General features: G+C 42.4%; 1 protein-coding gene and 1 long non-coding RNA gene across 19 annotated transcripts in view; both read left to right on the top strand.

Moving 5' to 3' along the window:
• The window catches only part of GRIP1 (glutamate receptor interacting protein 1), a 325,251-nt gene that overhangs the window by 29,398 nt on the left and 278,399 nt on the right, over window positions 1-17,454 (top strand). The window lies entirely within an intron of this gene.
• Window positions 1-17,454, top strand: part of LOC308195334 — an 83,190-nt gene that overhangs the window by 15,332 nt on the left and 50,404 nt on the right. For all 12 annotated transcript variants that reach the window (XR_013951408.1, XR_013951409.1, XR_013951410.1 and 9 more), the window contains exon 1: window positions 1-17,454. This exon is cut by the window's left edge and continues 15,332 nt beyond it; it is cut by the window's right edge and continues 20,238 nt beyond it. This is a non-coding gene — a long non-coding RNA (uncharacterized lncRNA).

The raw sequence follows: 17,454 nt of genomic DNA, 5'->3' as shown, positions 1-17,454 counted from the left end.
GCATCCAAACTGGCATCGTTTTCCCATTTCTCATATCTCCAGCTGTCCCTTTCTGTTTCCCTGAGAATGATGTTGGTCTTCCTTGTTGTAGGTGTCCTTGTTTTGGCTCTCCTGTCTCTCTCTGCTCCTTTCCAGATGTGTGGACAGGTTTCTATCACATAACGTGATTATAATCCTGAAATTATACTCTGGAATGGTAATGGTCAGATCAGAGCCCATTATTTCATATGTGACATCAGAGTCATAGAATATCCTGAGCTGGAAGGGATCCACAGGGATCATAAAGCACGACTCCTGGCTTCACACATGACCACCCAAAAATCAAAACATATTAAGATTTATTCTTTTTTCTCCATGTGCGTGGGCTTTCATAAATATGATTTTTAACCTTTTTTTTGCGATCAGCCAATATTTTTACTTCTATGACTAATATAAGTATTATAACGAACATTGCACCTCATTAGTCATTTTTTTTCTCCTAGTTTTATTCAGAATATGTTGAGTGACTTGGCTCTTAACACAGATCTGCAGAACTCCACTGGTGACTCCCCTCTGAAAGCTTATCACTAAAGGTCTTCTCTTATTTTTTAAGAATTCATCTATGTAAGGGTAAATTAGGTATTTTTTTATTTAGCAAATGCAGAAGTCTGTCTTTTCTTGTTTTGTTCATGTGGTGTAGCTCTAGACTTGTGATTGTTAATGATGCTTCTGTAACTTTTGGAAATCACTTTGTACTCTAATACCTTTTTTATCAGAATCTATGTACGCAGAAGTTTTATTCAGTTATTCATAGTAATTTCCCCAACCCTTGTAATTTCCTGAATTAATCTTTTCTTTCCCTCGATACAAGGAAGTGCCTGTACACCTCTGCTGAGCAGATTAAACATATTCAGCTTTTCAGGGTTTTCTTTATAAATCCACCTCTTCCCTCACATCTCCTGTCTTGGAGACTTCTGCCCAGGTCCCAGCAGAGCTGACTATCCTCTTCCATTTCCAAGAAACGCATCTCAGGTCAGTATTGCACAATTCATTGGGAACAGCAGCAGTGCAGGATGAGTCACCTCGGGGGCTGATGCACTGCCTGCAGTGGCTGGTACCAAAGGCTTCAGGGTTCAAGTCCTTTGGACAAATAAACACGCGTACAGGAGGTTTTTCTTTTTTTTCCTAACCTCAGGCTACTAGTGATCGGTTCCTGTCTGGAGCTTCTGTCATTGGCAGAAATACTTGATCTCTGCCAGAACTGAGTTGGGTGATGAACAAATTCTGGTATAGGGATCCTATAAAACTCTGCCTGGGGCTCTGGAAATAGTTGCTGATTAAACTTAACTTAATGGTTCTGTGCGGGTGGCTGAGTATCTGTTGTTTTATTATGCCAACCAAAACTTGTATCCCTCTTAATTTGGTTACTGGAGTCGCAGCGTGTGTCACCTTTTGCATCTTTCAAACACCAGGTTTTTACCTGCAGTTTCTTTAGAGCTCTATTCTGAAACACAGAAGTTAATCGTGAATAGAGATGGTATTTAACCAAACAGGATTTTACACGTCAAAATGTTTTGTAGAAGTGGATGATTTGGATGAGCTCTTACGGAGCTAGAAGTAGATCTCCTACAGGTTCTGCTCATGGGTGTCTTGGCAGACCTCGGCAGCTTTTGTAACCTTGCAGCTTTGGGTGGTCCTCTTTGTGGGTGGTGCTGAGCCTGCGAATGCAGGGATGAAGGATCCTGATCTTCTGTCTCCCCGTGGATTTGGGGAAAAACAGGTGCCAGGGTGGCAGTTCTTGCGTGGAAGCTTTAAGCAAGATGAAACTCTCACTGTGCCATACATGCAAAAAGAGCCTGTCCTTCCAAATTGGTTACAAACAGCAGGTAAAGAACAGGCACCAAGAAGTTCTGCTATTGCCTTTTGAAAGAGAGATGGTTGAAGCAAAGGGTGACCTAAGGATGTGTAGCTTTAGACTGGGAGGCTGTGTGAGGGGAACAGAGCAAGCTCAAGCATTCGGTGTAGAACATGACAGCAGTAAGCCCAGTCTTTCATATGTCTCCATTACTGGGGAGAAAATAAAGACGTAAATAATTAGAATAACTTTCAAATGAAAGCTAATGATGTCCCTGCAATGCAAAAGGCAACAGAGTACTAAATGCCATGCTTCTCATTTAAGAAATACTTTGAGCAGAATTAGCTGCAGCAGTGGTGTACGTAAGATGCTGTTTTCCAGGCATGAACAATTGTTAGAGGCTAGCTTGGAGCTTGAGGTGTTTGCTGTTTTACATCCCCAGGCTTGGTAGAGAGGGCATGCTTTATTCTCAAGGCAGTAAGGCTGCAGCTACACGAGGTACAGTATGATTTGGCTCTGGGGAAATTAGTCCACTCATCTCATCAAGAATTGATTCTGGCAAGCGACTGGTAAATGTTACGACACATTATTGTCTTTCTAATATATCCTCTCTCTCCCTCTTTTTATGTATCTCTCTCGTTACGTGTGCGTGCCTATAAAATATGTATGGAGATTTGTGTTCCTAAACACGCTGCAAGCTAATGGTATAATTCACAAATGACAAATGAGCATCGGTTATAAAACGGAACTGATCACTGTGGCAGTAAGAATTTAGGGTGGGAGGCAACGACATGAATCACTTTGTCGGAAAAGAAGAAATATCTGGATGCAAACAGCATTTGGCAAATGACGAGTGGAAGTACAGCAATCTGAGCGTAGGCTAGACTAGGGCTCGGTTATTTTTATTATTTTTTCAAGTTTTCTGAACTGTTCAGCTGCCACTCTTGTAATATTTCAGAACATCACGAATACTTAACTTTGTATTTTCTCCTTTAGGTTGTTGCCAACAGCATTAAAAGAATCGCTGTCCAAAATTAATTAACTTTTGTTTGTTGAATCTGTGGCGTGGAATACAAATGTCAGTTTTATTCAGACAGAAAGAAAGATTCATCTCCAGGCCATAACTGATTTCACCCTGGTTTAACGAGTCATATATTTCCACTCGACCTGAAAGAGATTTTTTTTTTTTTATAATCGCTTCAGGCCACGTATAACCTCATCGTTTGCAGCAGTGCAATTTAATGGATTTAATGTAAACTACTTGAAGCTGTTTGATGATATGTTTGACCTAAGCATAGGAAAAAAAACCACACCAAAAAGCCGTTTGCCTTGCCTTTAGATAAAGCAAAATACGAGATACAAGCCATCACGTATGAAGTAGTTTTGCATGGCAGAGTTTGCCTGCTCTGCACTGGTGAGTGAGCTGCGTGGCCACTGCCTCTCACTCCGAGCGTGTCCTCAACCTCCCTCCTGCGGGGCCACGTCTCCCCTGGGGCAGAGTTTGGTGGGGTCTTGGTGGCCCCCGAGCTCAGTGTCCCATGCCCTGGCTCTGCTGGGACTTCACACAGGCTCGCCATCCCTGCCAGAGCTGCGTGACAGCTGACACAGAGTAGCTTTCTGTCCTTTGGTTTTAAAAGCTGTGTATGATCTTCACCCGGAGGGACAAAGCTGATCAAGATACCTGCTGCGTGCTGCAGGTAGAAAGAGAAAATATTTTGTCCCAGTAAAACTGCGAAAGCTCACGAAAGCATCACTCAGGTAGTTTTTCAGTGAAAGTATGTGGTGTCTGTAGGACATGTGGCCTGCTGGACCCAAACAAGATGAACTGCGTGCCTCATGAACGCTGAGGTCATGCCATCGTAGAAATGTCTGTACTCAGCACCTCAGCACTTTGTTTCTTCTGAATCTGAAATTCTAGAAGATATTTTAATTTTGCCCTGTAAGGATGATTCGTTCTGCAGTAGTGAGCTGTACATTTATATTATCCATTACTTTAAAATGTTTGTTGCACTATTAACAAAATAAATTATTTAAACATACTGAACTTTGAATTCTGTGCTCATCAGGTACCTGTTGCGGACTGAACGCCAGTGATAGAAGCTGTGGTACCTACTGCTGCAAGTTGTTTTACGTGGACTTTAAGGACTTCTGTGCCTTGCTTAGTTCTTCCCCAGTTGGCAAGATCTGTAACATTTTAATCTACTTTAGGAAAAGTCAGGATGATTTACAGCTCAGAGCACTTGGGTTGTAACTGTGCTATTGCAGCAATGAAAACCTTAAACAGCTGAGTCAACGTACCCTGCCAAAGGGGAGTAGCAGTTGTCTAACACCATCCACTGCTTCATGTCTTACAGTGTGGAGCCATGGAATATGAAAACATACTAGCTAACGCACACTAAATTTTCATGCTTTATTTAGCACAGATTTTTGAAAGGGTTTTAAATCCTGATGTGTCTTTGCTGCTAAGAAATATATTTTCTAAAATGGCAGCAATGATGCAGCAGAACATCCAGGTAAGGTAGCTTTTGTGGGGTGTTCGTCTTGCTTTTCTGCATTCCCTTTCTCATTAACGAATCCAGAATAACTCAGTTTATTTGGGTGAACTTTACATTACCTGGTGTGACTTGAGATCCCTTTTTACTTGTATGTAATTAACATAAAACCTCAAACTGGAAGTATACAATGGAGTGTCTCATCACAAAAGCCAGCTAACTGTAAAAGCTGATAATGTTTGTAAAGCACGTTAAGCTCCCTAGGTGAAAGGTACCATAGAAATGCAAAGTATTAAGTCAGTAGTTTAATTATAAGATAAGAAGTAATTGAAATTTTCCAGCACAGTTGCATGTAGAAGACAGTCTGGTGATTTGCTTTGTAATATTTAGGTCAGTGAATTGAGATGTTTTTCTAAACCCTTTATGAATATTCTCTCGTTTAAGTGCATTGCTCGAAGGTGTCTGATACATTTATTTGGCTGGCTGATGCTGCAGTTTAAAAATACCACATTTCAAGTAGGCAGAGAAGAGCTGTATAGAAACCTTTGAAATAGCCAACCTTCATCCTTCAAAATGACATTTATTGTGCTATAATAATTGTAGAAGTACTGAATTTGCTTCAATTGATTTTTTTGAATAGTATACTGCTCGTTTAATACACAATGCTCCTAGAATTTTAATCTCCGTGTCCCTCTTGTGGTTCATGATTTAGTGCAGATTTCCCTGGAGATACTTTTCCTTGCCTTATGTATATCTATATAAAACCCGACCGTTTTATCGCCAGTACTAAATCCCACTTTGTGGTGCTTACTGTGCTGTCAGAAGGAACAAGTCATAATTTGAAATCGGCACTTTTATGTGACGTTAGGTCCTGAAAACTTCTGCACGGCGTGCGTTTACACACAAGTGGCACGTAACAGCTGGATGGCGTCTTCGCCGTGGGCCGCCCAAGGCGGCCTTGGCTGTCGCGCTGTGGCGGTGCCCTCCCTGTCACGACGGTTGCGACAGCAGGGCCTGGGCTGGAGCCTGCAGCATGCTCTCGAAGACACAGGGGGAGTTCCCTGCGTGGTCCCTGGCAGCTTTTCTCCTCTCGCTGTCATGCCAACACCGCAGGGCCAGGCAGCTCCCAGCCCAGAGCTGTCCTGTGTGACCCTGTCGGCGGGAGGCAGAAGCTCAGTGGAGGCCGCGCTCCGCGAGCAGCGTGTCTGCGGTTCGGTTACGCCTTGGTTTGGTTTTGCTAGAAAAAAGTGATAAAAGCTTTGGAATTTTCTTTTATTTTGCACAGTAATTCTTTCTTCGGAAGAGGGAAATCTCCTCCTTCTTTTCCTTCCTTAGCACGTTGCTTCCCCCAGTGATTTTCACGAGCGGCCTCAGAAGACGAGCCGCGTCCTGCGGTGCGCGGCTGTGACTTGCTGCGGCAGCACCAGTATTTGTGAAGGTGGGCCGCCGAAGTGCGGCTCAGAACGTGCCTTTGTGCACTTCTTCCTGTGGTAAAAAGCTGGTCTCTACACAGCGACAACTCTTGAGAGTATTCAGAATTACAGGGGGGCCTGACTCTGACAAAAGTGGGCCTAAACACAACTCTTGTAATTAGTGATGTGAAGAGCTTTGCTTTTTAAAATTCTAGTCTGGGCAGGGAATTCGTAATTCTAAAACTGAAATTTGAAAACCAGGTGGGGTTTTTCCTCTTTGAAGGCCGTCCGTACAGCAAAGGGGATTTAAGGATGAATTTAATTTTGTAAAGGAGCATCTCCAGGCTTTTGGAGTAGTGGAGAATTAAACAGGCTTGCTGTGGGGTGTTTTTTTTTTTTTTAATGTGAGATAGTAAGACCAAGTGTGCCAATCTTGTTTATTATTTTTGTAGCAAAAGATGGTGGCCTCGGTTTTTCCTGGTTGTACTCAGATGCGATTATGCTGGGGAGCATATGCTGCCAACCTTACAGGCAGGCCTGTTGCAGCTCATTGCCTCTCTTCTGTAGTAGAAAGACTGAGAGGAATATTGATTCTCTGAAATATGGTCTGTGGCATTGGTTGTCCTCCAAGGGATGCAAAACGACTTGCTTTGTATAACTTCTTTTTGGGGATGCTGTAGCATCAACTCTAGGGAGGAGGGTCTATGTCTTTGGCAGGAGGTTCTCGTTTTCCTGGTGCTCCAAAAAGCTGGGCTAAGAACTAGTAGATCTGAAAGCATGTGGTTTCATCCTAAGCATGAGCTACCAGGGTTCTCTGTCTCACTCCACTTCCCTTCTTGCCTATGGTAAGGCCACAGGAGTTAAAATCCCGTGACTCTTCGGCATGGCCATGGCTCTTTGGCAAGGCACGTGGGGAGCAGATAACTGGCACTTGGTGTAGTAGGTGTGGAGAGGCCACGGTACTTATAAGTGTAGATTACTGAGTCTGTCAGCAATTTGTGTTTTGCCTTATGACTTTGTAACGGCTTAAAAATATACTTAAATGATCTCTGTTGAATCCTGCAAATTATTTTAAGATAGACTCAAATGCAAGGATATGGCAGAGGCCCACGCTTTAAAGAGGAAATGTATCAAACGCTCAAGTCCTGGCTTTAGTCATGGTCAAAGAAAAAATTAATTAACAGCACATTTTTTTTCTTTAACGGTAACTTTGCTTTGACCATCTTCTGATTTCTTTCAAACCCCTATATTATGCTTTGAATGACAAACCTTCCATTATTGTCCATGCACTTGAATTATTTGTTTACATGTTCATTTTCCTTAATTTTGTGGTGGCCCTGTGTCAGTAGGCATTCAGGCAGCAGCTGAAATTTTATTGCCTGCATATACAAATGAATACTATCATGCTTCATGGACCGTGAAGTTTGGATTGTATCTAGTAAATGAGTAAATGGTTTTTATAAATAATTAGTCTTCTGCTTAATTACAGGACTAGATTTTCCAGCACATTTCTCATGTGATATATGTATATGGTGGTGCTGTTTTTAATTGAATGTGGGAAATAATCAGCTTGCTTGAACTTTTTAGCTGATACCACCTCATCATACAAACTGTAGCTGATGAATTTAATTTGCTATTTACTGAGGTATTGATTAAATGACTGAGAATTTCTTGGGAGAGAGGAAGTTATTTGGAAACTTACAGTGGTGCTGGTCTTGATTGTACTGGCGGAAACAGCTTTCTAAATGTTATGGTGACTTAAATAGTTTGGTTAGAAATAATAAACCCAGTTTAATATTACACGATACTTTTCTGTTGTGATAGACCCTCTCTATTTTGACTTTACATTCAATTTACTTGCAAAGTAGCTTCTGCTTTTTGCAAAGTACTGGAAAGCTAAAATGCAATGCATTTACTGGTAGGTGTTTCATCTCAAGATTTTCATTTATTTAACACCCCTCCACCCCCGTTCAGTTAGGAGCTTTTGCTGAAAGATCTATAGACTGGAAAATGGCTCAGTCTCTTATTAGAAAAAATTACCATTTGTATTATGGAAACTCATGAAAGAATTGCACCAATGTTCATATCACTAAGAGGCAGGCAGAAATCAAAACATTTTTTTCCTCAAGGACAAGTTTTCTGCGGTGTCCATGGCACCCCACTTTTTACAAAGCACACCAAAAGCCTCGTTTTGTTACTTGTGGAGGCAACCAGCAAAGGCAGTTTCTTTGCACCCACCCCAATGTCCTGTTAGTGACCCTGGCTTCCAGTGTGCACCCAGGTGGCTCTGCCCCATCAGCTCCTTCCGTCAGTGTGTGGTGATTTCGAGGTGACCAAATTTCATTGTTGTACACCCTGTGTGTATTTCCCTCCTTCCTTTTTTATCTTTGTCATTTTTGAATGATGGAGTATATGCCTGCCTGTAGGATATCTGTTTACATACGCCGACTAAATCAAGCATCATTTTAAATTAGATTTAATTAATAACTCTTGCTATAACCTTTGTAATAAATACTAAAATAGAGCTTTTTTTCAAAAAAAGGCTATGATCTCATTTAAAATTGTGTTTTAAAAATAAAAGATTTTAATATGCTTTCCTAGAATAGAATTTTGAAATGGAATTTTGTTTTGTGAATAAATTAGTGTTTCAGGTTTGGGATTTTTTCTTTCTTTGTCATCTACTGGTACTCATGACGTTTGCATTGGTAAAATTTGCCTGTCTTCAGAAAATGATACGGTAGTAAGTATATACTTCTGTGGATTGAAACCCCAGTAAAGAAAAATGAAAAGAACCAACATGAAGTGAGTAATTTGCAAGTTTATTTTTTAGATAAACTTGTGTGCCGCTACTGATCTGCATCCCCCCACCCCTGAAAATAATACATATTAGAAGTACTTCCCTATATTTTTTCCCTGTATAATATGTAGTAGTTGTTTTTTCTTTTTTTTTTTAAGTTGATAAATATGCTACTGATCGATCCCATGTGTGGTAGAAAGGAAAGAGGCTGGTTTTCATGAGGTGCTTGTCTAGCAGTGATTTTACAGTTTGTTTTTGCTAGTCCATGGAATCCTGTGAGTTTGCAATTAGCTGTGAGTTTGCTATTAGGCTGATAGACATGTTGAAACTGTTTCTGAACTTGAAAGTTCTTTATTTCAAGCAAAAATGTACCGTTTCCAGCTTAAGGAATATGCATGCTTATTGTTGAAGTGGCTTTTACAGCTTTTAGTCTGTTTTTCTACACATCAAGTTTCTTGAAGCTCTAGATCAAATTTCTGTGAGTGGCCAGAAACTTTGCCTGCAGATTTAATGTGGCCTTTCTGTATTAACTGTGCTTCTCTCTTTTCTCCACTGCTCCAGATTCATCTCTGTCATCTTCACATCTCTCATACGTGTGTTATCCCTAGGTTTGTTCCTATATCTTAACACCGTCAAGCAATCCTGGCTTTGCTTCTGGGGTATTTCCATTGCCCTCTATTCTGCCAGCTGCTAGAAACATTGGCAAAGACCTTGTCTCAGAGACTGTTCACCCCGTTATGCAGCACAGGATGAGATTCTCAGCTGTCAAAACCTATCTGTTAGCACTTCCAGACCGCCTCTTTCAGTGATGCTGCCTAGTCATGGCTAACGGGCTCCTTAGTGAAAAAGCAAACATTCAGAAAGGTAAATAGCAGTGGTAAAGTGTAACAGTTGGCTATCTGAGCATCACAGCTAATGAAGCCTGATTTCGTTAGTTGTTTGTTGCCCCCTACATAACACCCTGGAGGAAGCAAGAGCTCCCTTTCTCCCAGCCACATCCTTTGCACATCCCTTGTACCGGCGGTGGTACCTGGGTACGTGCCTGGCAGTCGGCTGCTGCCAAGCAGTGCTTAATGAGTGACTCTGCAGGGCCTCGTGTTGGGTGGAGGCATTAGCTAGTGATACTTCCCAGCAGCTGATTTGCATTAAATTTGTAAGAGCATAATTATTTTGAAGTGCCCCCCACCCCCCTTTAAAAATTTGGCTGGAATCAGCTGACAGACTTAAAAAATGAGTGGGCAGATAATGTGATACAATAAGCTTAATTTTCTTAGGAAATCGTATGGATAATTTAATTTCCTTTTTTTTTTTCCATGGAGTTCTTAAATTGTGTAATTCAACTCATGTCACAGTGCCGGCAAAAAGTTATAGTACTTGAATGTCCTAATTCACAGGTATGGTGAAAAATTGTTCTGCCTCCTAACTAGGTACGGTGTTTTGACCTGTATTGTCCGTCTTGCTGTTTTCATTGCTACTTTGAGTAGCCAGTGACGCAACTAAGAGTGGAAATGTCCCACTTTGTGAGGTAGAAAATTAGGCAGCCTTTAAGTGCAGATACATTATTTTAAAAAATAAAAGCAGCATCCAGCCATACACCTCATCTGTCAGGAAGACGGTGTTGCTAATTTGCAGCATATCCCTGCAGTTAGGATATATTTGAGAATTTTTGCTCTACCTCATCAGTAGATAGAAATCTTAATGCTGGATGCAGGCAGCAAATCTCATCAGCAGAGCTTTGGAAAGCATCAGGAGCAGGCTGGGGTGTAAACCTTGAAGATCTGTACACCTCAGACTTGAGAGGGAGAGGAAGTCTTCCTGTAACATTTCTGTACTGTGTCTGATAGCCTGATAGAAAATGACATAACCTTCCTTTCATCATCTAAAAGAAGTCAGCCACAATGAAAACGCTTCCCTAGTGGAAGTTGTTTTGTGAAAACAAACTGACAAAAAAAATTGCTTTCATGTATGTTTATCCTCTACATATCCTCAGTGTCCTGATTTGCTCAGTTCAGTAATCACAAGAATTATTCTTGCTGCTTTGTTACTGAGGGTCAGGTTACTTTTTACAAATAGCTGTAAGGAAACTAAGCAACTCCGAGCTTCTTACCCGTATGCTAGGATATACCCTCCCTCTGCTCCAACCCCAAACCAGGCCCCCAGACCCTTCTGGTTAGTATCGATACGTATAGCGGAAGAGTTGCAGCACCCAGATTTTTATTAGTCACTTCACTCATTGACAGCTTTCAATCATGATTTCATTTCCAAGCTGATGCTAATTCACTCTCTCCAGGTGAAGGTAAGGCTACACAAATAACAACCTGTGGTGTAAGCTAGCTGTATCTTTACAGTACATTGCCACTGAAGGTAAGTGCCTGTGTGAATAGATTTGACCCAAATGGTAAAAGTAAAATAACATTATTGTACTTCCTGGTGATATTTATCATAGGTTGCAAATCACACCCTATTTTACTCATACTTGCTTGGTTTTTGCAGCTGTAGCGCCAGTATATTGTGGAGTATCCGTACCCTGAGATGTTTATGGTCCATGGGCTCTCTGACAGCGTGGACAAGCTGTGATGTGAAGCCTGGCTTTTTGGAAGGAGACTGCAGCTAGTGTGTGACACACTATTCTGACCTTGTATGGCCTGTGGGCAAGTTAACCACACTTGTTATTTCTTTCTTCCTTGAGGGGAAAGCTGTTTTCATCTCTTGGGACGTGAAGTCAGCTTCTGAAAGCTTACATTAACAGCCAGATCCAAACTATAGTTGAAGTGGAACAAAATAATGTGCTTATGAACGACAGAGAACAAATATAAAGGGGGGAAAAAAAAAGCGTTTAAGCTCAAATTGCTCCTATGTTCTGGTTGGATAAAGGCACCTTACCAGTATTAGGGCACCCGGGTCAGCGCTCACTGACCTGTAACAATTCTGGTGCACGTAGGGCATGGTGTAAATGGGAGGTGTGCTAGCTACTGAGTGCAAGGTGCTGCACGTGGGCCGGGGCAATCCCAGACAGGAGGACAGACGGAGTAGAATTCATTGAGAGCAGCCCTGCAGAGAGGGATGTGGGGGGTCTGGTGGACGAAAAGCTCAACATGAGCCAGGAGCGTGTGCCTGCAGCTCGGAAGGAAGGCCAACTGCGTCTTGGGCTCCAACAAAAGCAGTGTGGCTAGCAGGGCTCTTGTGAGACCCCACCTGGAGTACCTCATCCAGGTCTTGGCCCCCCAGCACAAGAAGGATGTGGGGCTGTTAGAGTGGGTCCAGAGGAGGGGCACAAGGATGCTCAGAGGGCTGGAGCACCTCTCCTACGAAGAAAGGCTGAGAGAGCTGGGGCTGTTCAGCCTGGAGAAGAGAAGGCTCCAGGGGGCTTCTGAAAAAGGAGAGCAACTTTTGTTGCTCAGTCAGATAATGATAGAACAAGGGAGAATGGTTTTAAACTAAAAGAGGGGAGATTTAGATTAGAGATTAGGAGAAAATTCTTCACTCAGAGGGCGGTGGGGCACTGGCACAGGCTGCCCAGAGCAGCTGTGGATGCCCCATTCCTGGAGGTGCTCAAGGCCAGGCTGGATGGGGCTTTGGGCAACCTGGTCTGGTGGGAGGTGTCCCTGCCCATGGCAGGGGGTGGAATTGGGTGGGCTTTAAGGTCCCTTCCAACCCAAACCATTCTGTGATACTTTAGGCAGCTACACAAGCTTTTTTTGGTGTGCATCATTATATTGTGAGCTACAGCTACAGATACTTATCCAAAGCAATAAAGTTTAAGACACAGAACCAGAGCAGCTGGTACTGCGGCAGCTGCAAACAAATATTTAGGCCATGAGTTTTTAAACAGCAGCAGCAAACAGGCTGTGTTTTGAAAGGAAGGCACTTGAAACAAAGCATGAGAAAATTGCTCCTAGTTTGCCCAAGGATGACATCCCTGTGTCTCTTGGAAATTGTGCCGTCTGGTCGCAGCTTTTCGAAGCAGTTGGGTTGCAATGGTTCAGCTGCTCGTGCCCGTGCTGTGACAGCAGCCTCAGCCTGGTTTCGGTGGGGAGGAAGCTGCTTTGCCCTCGAGCAGGTCTGTGCACTGCTCTGAGTCCGTGGCCTCCTGAATGTCCCTAGGCAGAGCCTGCTCCACCTCCCGTCCCCAGGGCCACCTCGAGGAGCAGCCACAGCAGGGCTGGGTGTGTGCGGGGCCTGTGGGCTGCATGGTTTTTTGGGGGGGTCAGCACCCGTGATGTGTGTGCAGGGTGGGCAGGACCTTGTCAGCTCCCCCCCAGTTCACTCGGTTGAGCGGATAAGCTCTAATTGCAGAAGTTCAAAAGCAAGGGAGGAATTAAAGCTGCTGTCAGACTCTGGTTTTCTCACTGTCTATGTCCATCCCTTGAGCATTTATTTTCTCCTCTTACGACTTCATGGAGGAATAACTTTCTTTATAATCTTATCAGAAGCAGTGTATTGACTTTTTTTATTTGTTGGTGTTCTTGTTTTTTTTTTGGCTGTATTTCTTAGCAGTCACTTTGGATGACACTTCAGTTTGTGCACAACTACCTCAGTTTTCATCTAATTCAGATGATTGTAGCTGAGGCGTTTCAGAGAGGTTTGACTTGCTTGCAAACTTCAGTTTCCCTGTGGGTTGCAGAAAGCCATGTTTTCTCAGGCAGTTGGGTTTTGTGGCTGTGCAGAGCTGTGTATATGGCTTCCCTCTTGACCATGGGTGGAACCGTGCGATCTGTTGCTCAGGGCTGTATGTGCTTTTGCTATTTCTAAAGCACGCTCTGGTCCCTGGAAAGCCTGCATGGGCTCCTACACCTCTCCTGGAGGGCGTTTGGTGCCCAGAGGTAACACTGGCAGAATTAACCAAGTTGGCTGAGAAACTTAAGCCGAGTGTTTCGAGGAGCAGTTCACCTGCAAAACTCCTATTTTATATGCCAGCTGCAGTCTTAAACCAGTCTGTGGTTGTTTTTGAAATTGTTGACCATATGAACTTCCAATAAATAAGTGGAAGCACAAGATTTGTTTTTTCCTCTGTTTTGTCGACTCCCGTATATTGACAATTCACTTCAGGTTGTTTTGGTAAAACTGACTTCATTTGATAAACCAATTTGTTTAGGTCTCAGAAATTTGATGCGGTTTAAGGTCTATTAGTGGTGAGCCAAAAGCCAATCTCTTTCTTGTCTTTCAAGTCACTTGGCCTGTAAATACAGACCACAGTTCTCAATGTTTGGTGAGACAATCTGGTAGCCTAACCGCTTCTAAAAAGACTTTACTAACTGACATAAGTTCAAGAAGATATGAAGCTGCTCTGTGTTGCATTCGGAGGAGCTAATGGTGGTTGGGAATATGCTGAAAGTGAAGAGCAGAGCTTGTTTTCTCACCGGGTAACGTACTCAGAGAAGAGAGTGGGGGAGCGTGAGAGAAGACTGCAGGATGGGATACAAAGTATGTATAAATTATCATTCAATTCTGCTTCGATACTTTTTTATTACTATTATTTTTGCATGTCATATACTAAATATATGGTAATTACGTATTTGGAAATGAAATGTGTTTTAATATCCTGTCTGAAGTTCTCTTTGGAGGAAAAGAAAGAAGGTAATATTGTTAGCATCTTGTTGATTCGGTTTCAGATCTAGGCATTGGGGATATTGCTGTAGAATCAAAGGTAACACAGAGTAGACAACAATGAAACAAAATCAGGATTTTCATATTATGGATTTCCTCTGGATGTTCACTTTATGCAATAAAGCTGAAGAGAAAAGAAAAGGTGCTTAAGACTTTATTAGCTAATGCAACATGACAGTCCAAGTTTACCAGGGTATTTATTCCAGTCTCTGTTTAAGCATGAGACCACAATGACACTATTTGGTATTTGTAGTAGAGACATAACATTTTGTTCAGTATTTTCATTTCAGATTAAGCAAAAACTAATTTTCCATTGGACAATCTAATTTTCCATTAGGCAAAGCCTAAAGCGTGTTCAAAGTTATTTCTAATTGAAACAAACTACTTTCTTGTAAACTCCAGAAGGTTGAAAATAGGATAGCATCTACTTCACAAGCTTACTGCTTGCTTTATAAAGCCCCAGGCCAGCATATCTTCCCTGCTCTTCTGCTGTGCTTTGCAGTCACTTGTGCAGACTCACGGGTGAAGCCATGTGTTTCCTGTGGCACGGATGGCGAAGTCACTGATGACACGATGCTGGCACGCCGATGGCTGCGGCTGTGCGCTGCCTGCCCTTGGGGAACACGGGCTTGCTCCTGCCGGTTGCATTGCAGAGCTGTGGCTCGGTAGCTTTCTTTAAATAAGGAAAAAAAAAATAATCCAAATTTCACTTCAGTCCCACTAAGATTTTTTTTTTGTTTGTAACTGATACTTTAAAAGTGTTGGGAAAAACTAGATGTATTGTAGCTATGCCTCCTGAGTCTGTGTTGGAAACTATTGTTATTGTCAGCATTTCTGCATTGATTGGTGCCGAGGAACTTTTTATATCTAACAGACAAGTACCTGGAAGACTGTTTGATTTCTAAGCTTATGATTTTTCCCTCTTTTTTTTTTTTCTTCTTCTCTCTTAAAGTCTAGTCAACACAAACACTTTTTTTATGTAACCTATGCCCTTTTGTAAAGCGTACATAAAAATGTAAGGAGTGGAAAGTTCATTAAGGGCCAGATATTTGTACTGCTGTCATTGTTTTCTAGGATTCTTTGTTTTGCAGCCTTTTGCTAGCCTTTGCCTCAAAACATTGCCCCCTCATGGGCAAGGGATCTCAAGATTCAAAAGGAAAGTTCCCTCCATGTTTTCTTGGGTCCTTTCTAAACTCAGTGACACTCTTCTGCCATTTAATATGTTAAATTTTCCTGTATGGTAGATGTGTACAGCATCATTATTCTTCTCTTTCTCCTTTGCTGTAGTGCAGCATTTTTGGTTTCACTGTTCTAGCTATCACATAAACTTTCCAGAAAAATGCCTGCGTTGCAGTGTTATTGAGGCAGGTCTGTGCTGACCCGTTAATTTTCTTGTGTTACTGGACTGCATTCAGTTTTTCTCTTAATGGTGAGAAATCACCAGCTGGCCTTACCATAGTTCATTATTCTTTATAGTACAGTAGCAAAGATTTAACTCCACTGAGAGGGTGAATGCTGGAATTAGATTCGAGTAGTATACTGATAAAGCTTACTGGGGGTGAGAGATCTGTCTTTCTCTTAATAAGGTAAGTGCAATTGCTTGGTTTTTTCATATCTAACTTTTCTGCTTTTTTTTGTGGAGGTTGAATTCACGGCCACAATGAGAGGCAGTGTGTGTTATGTAAGCAGTTAATAAGTAGGTGGAAAAGCATATAATTAATTTGGGAAAATCAGAGTGTCAGTAGCGCTGAGCCTTGCGCACCATCATTTACTGCAGTACACTTGCGTGCAAGAGGTAAATAAGCATTTAAATTCTCACAGCCTTGGCTGACACTAGAGAGCCTTCTCTGAGGTCTGGAAGGGGAAAAATTCTGGCTGTTGGTTAAAAATGCCCATGTACTGACCAAGGTTGCCTCGTCAGTGTTTGGTTTGGTGGTTCCCAGCATTACCAGTGGAGTATCTTGACAGCAGCTGGGAGCCTGTAGGTGATGCACCAGAGCCAGTAAATGGCGTATGTCTCCCTGGTTCTCTCTGAAGTGGAGAGATACCAAAGAGAGAAAAACAAACACCTTCCACCAGGGTGCGCGTGGGGGGAACACAAAGAAAGGTAATTTTATTGGTTTACATGTAAATACTAATTCTGTGGCACAATTAGAAGAGGTTAACTAATTCTGTGTTTGTGTGGTGCTGAAAATTATTTTCCACAGATAAAGGTGGATTTATGGGCATAGGCACATAAGATGAAGAAACCTGTAACTGGTATTCCTGCAAAGACTGCGTCTCCAGGTCCCACCTGTGGCTGTCCTCAATTCTGACAAATGCCACCTCAAATCCAGCCCCTGATCAGCTGCACGGTTGTTAATCTTGGGCAGATTTCTCTCCTGCTGCTTCCATTGCTTTGCTGGCAGGATTTCACTTCAGGAAAGGGCAGCTCCGGGCCTTCCTCCTTGGAGTAGGCCTGGGGCCAGGCTTCCCAGCCCGGCGGGTGCTGAGCTGCAGACCCTGCGCCATGGCTTGTCCTGCCAGGAGAGCTTCTGGGCCACAAGCTTCAGTGAGGAGACTGTCCCTCTTAAAACACCATGGGCATCCCTTTTCCAAGGGGCTGGCTGGAAGAAGACAGCTTCCTGCCCTTCCTCCATCAGCGCCCTGATGGCTTCGCCCAGCAGCTACACGTCCATCTCTTGAGGCTCCCCAAGACGTGGTACAAAGCTGATATCAACTACAGAAAGTTGTTAGCCCAACTGCCATATTTTAGTGTGCGTATATATATATATATTTTAAATCTGGTTTATCCCATGATTTCCCCAAATAATTCAGAAAGTGTCTCACGTGTCTGGTGAGGTGAAGTGGTTGGTCAAACAGCACTGAGAACAAGGTGGGCATCTGTGAACTGTCCTGTTCGTTTTAAGGATTAACAGGGGAAGGTGCAAGGTATAAGGAAGCTCATCCAGCCCTAGATTATTCCATTTCAGTTCTGCTGTATAGTTTTCTTCTTAGCAATTTCTTACAAAGGATCTTTTGCATCTTGTCTGAGCGTAATTCTCATCAGCGTTGGTGAAAGTGAAGCATGAGAATTGACAGGATACCAGATCTCTGACGTAAGTCTATATCGTGTGTTTATGAATACATAAGGAAATTCATGTTCTCCACTTTATAGCCATATATAAAATATATGCAGCGTATGTGGAAATTTATTTCTAAAGTGAAGAAAGGCATTTACAGTGAATAAAACCTATATTTCCTCTGATAGTAAATTACTGTAAATGACTCTCTGAACTGAACTTCATTAGTTTATATCATTTGTTACCAAAT

Source organism: Anser brachyrhynchus (genome assembly GCF_964034855.1).
Source record: "Anser brachyrhynchus genome assembly, chromosome: 1".
NCBI classification, from domain to species: Eukaryota; Metazoa; Chordata; class Aves; order Anseriformes; family Anatidae; genus Anser; species Anser brachyrhynchus.
The sequence above is the reverse complement of the archived record's forward strand: the minus strand, read 5'-3'. Positions and strand labels throughout refer to the sequence as shown.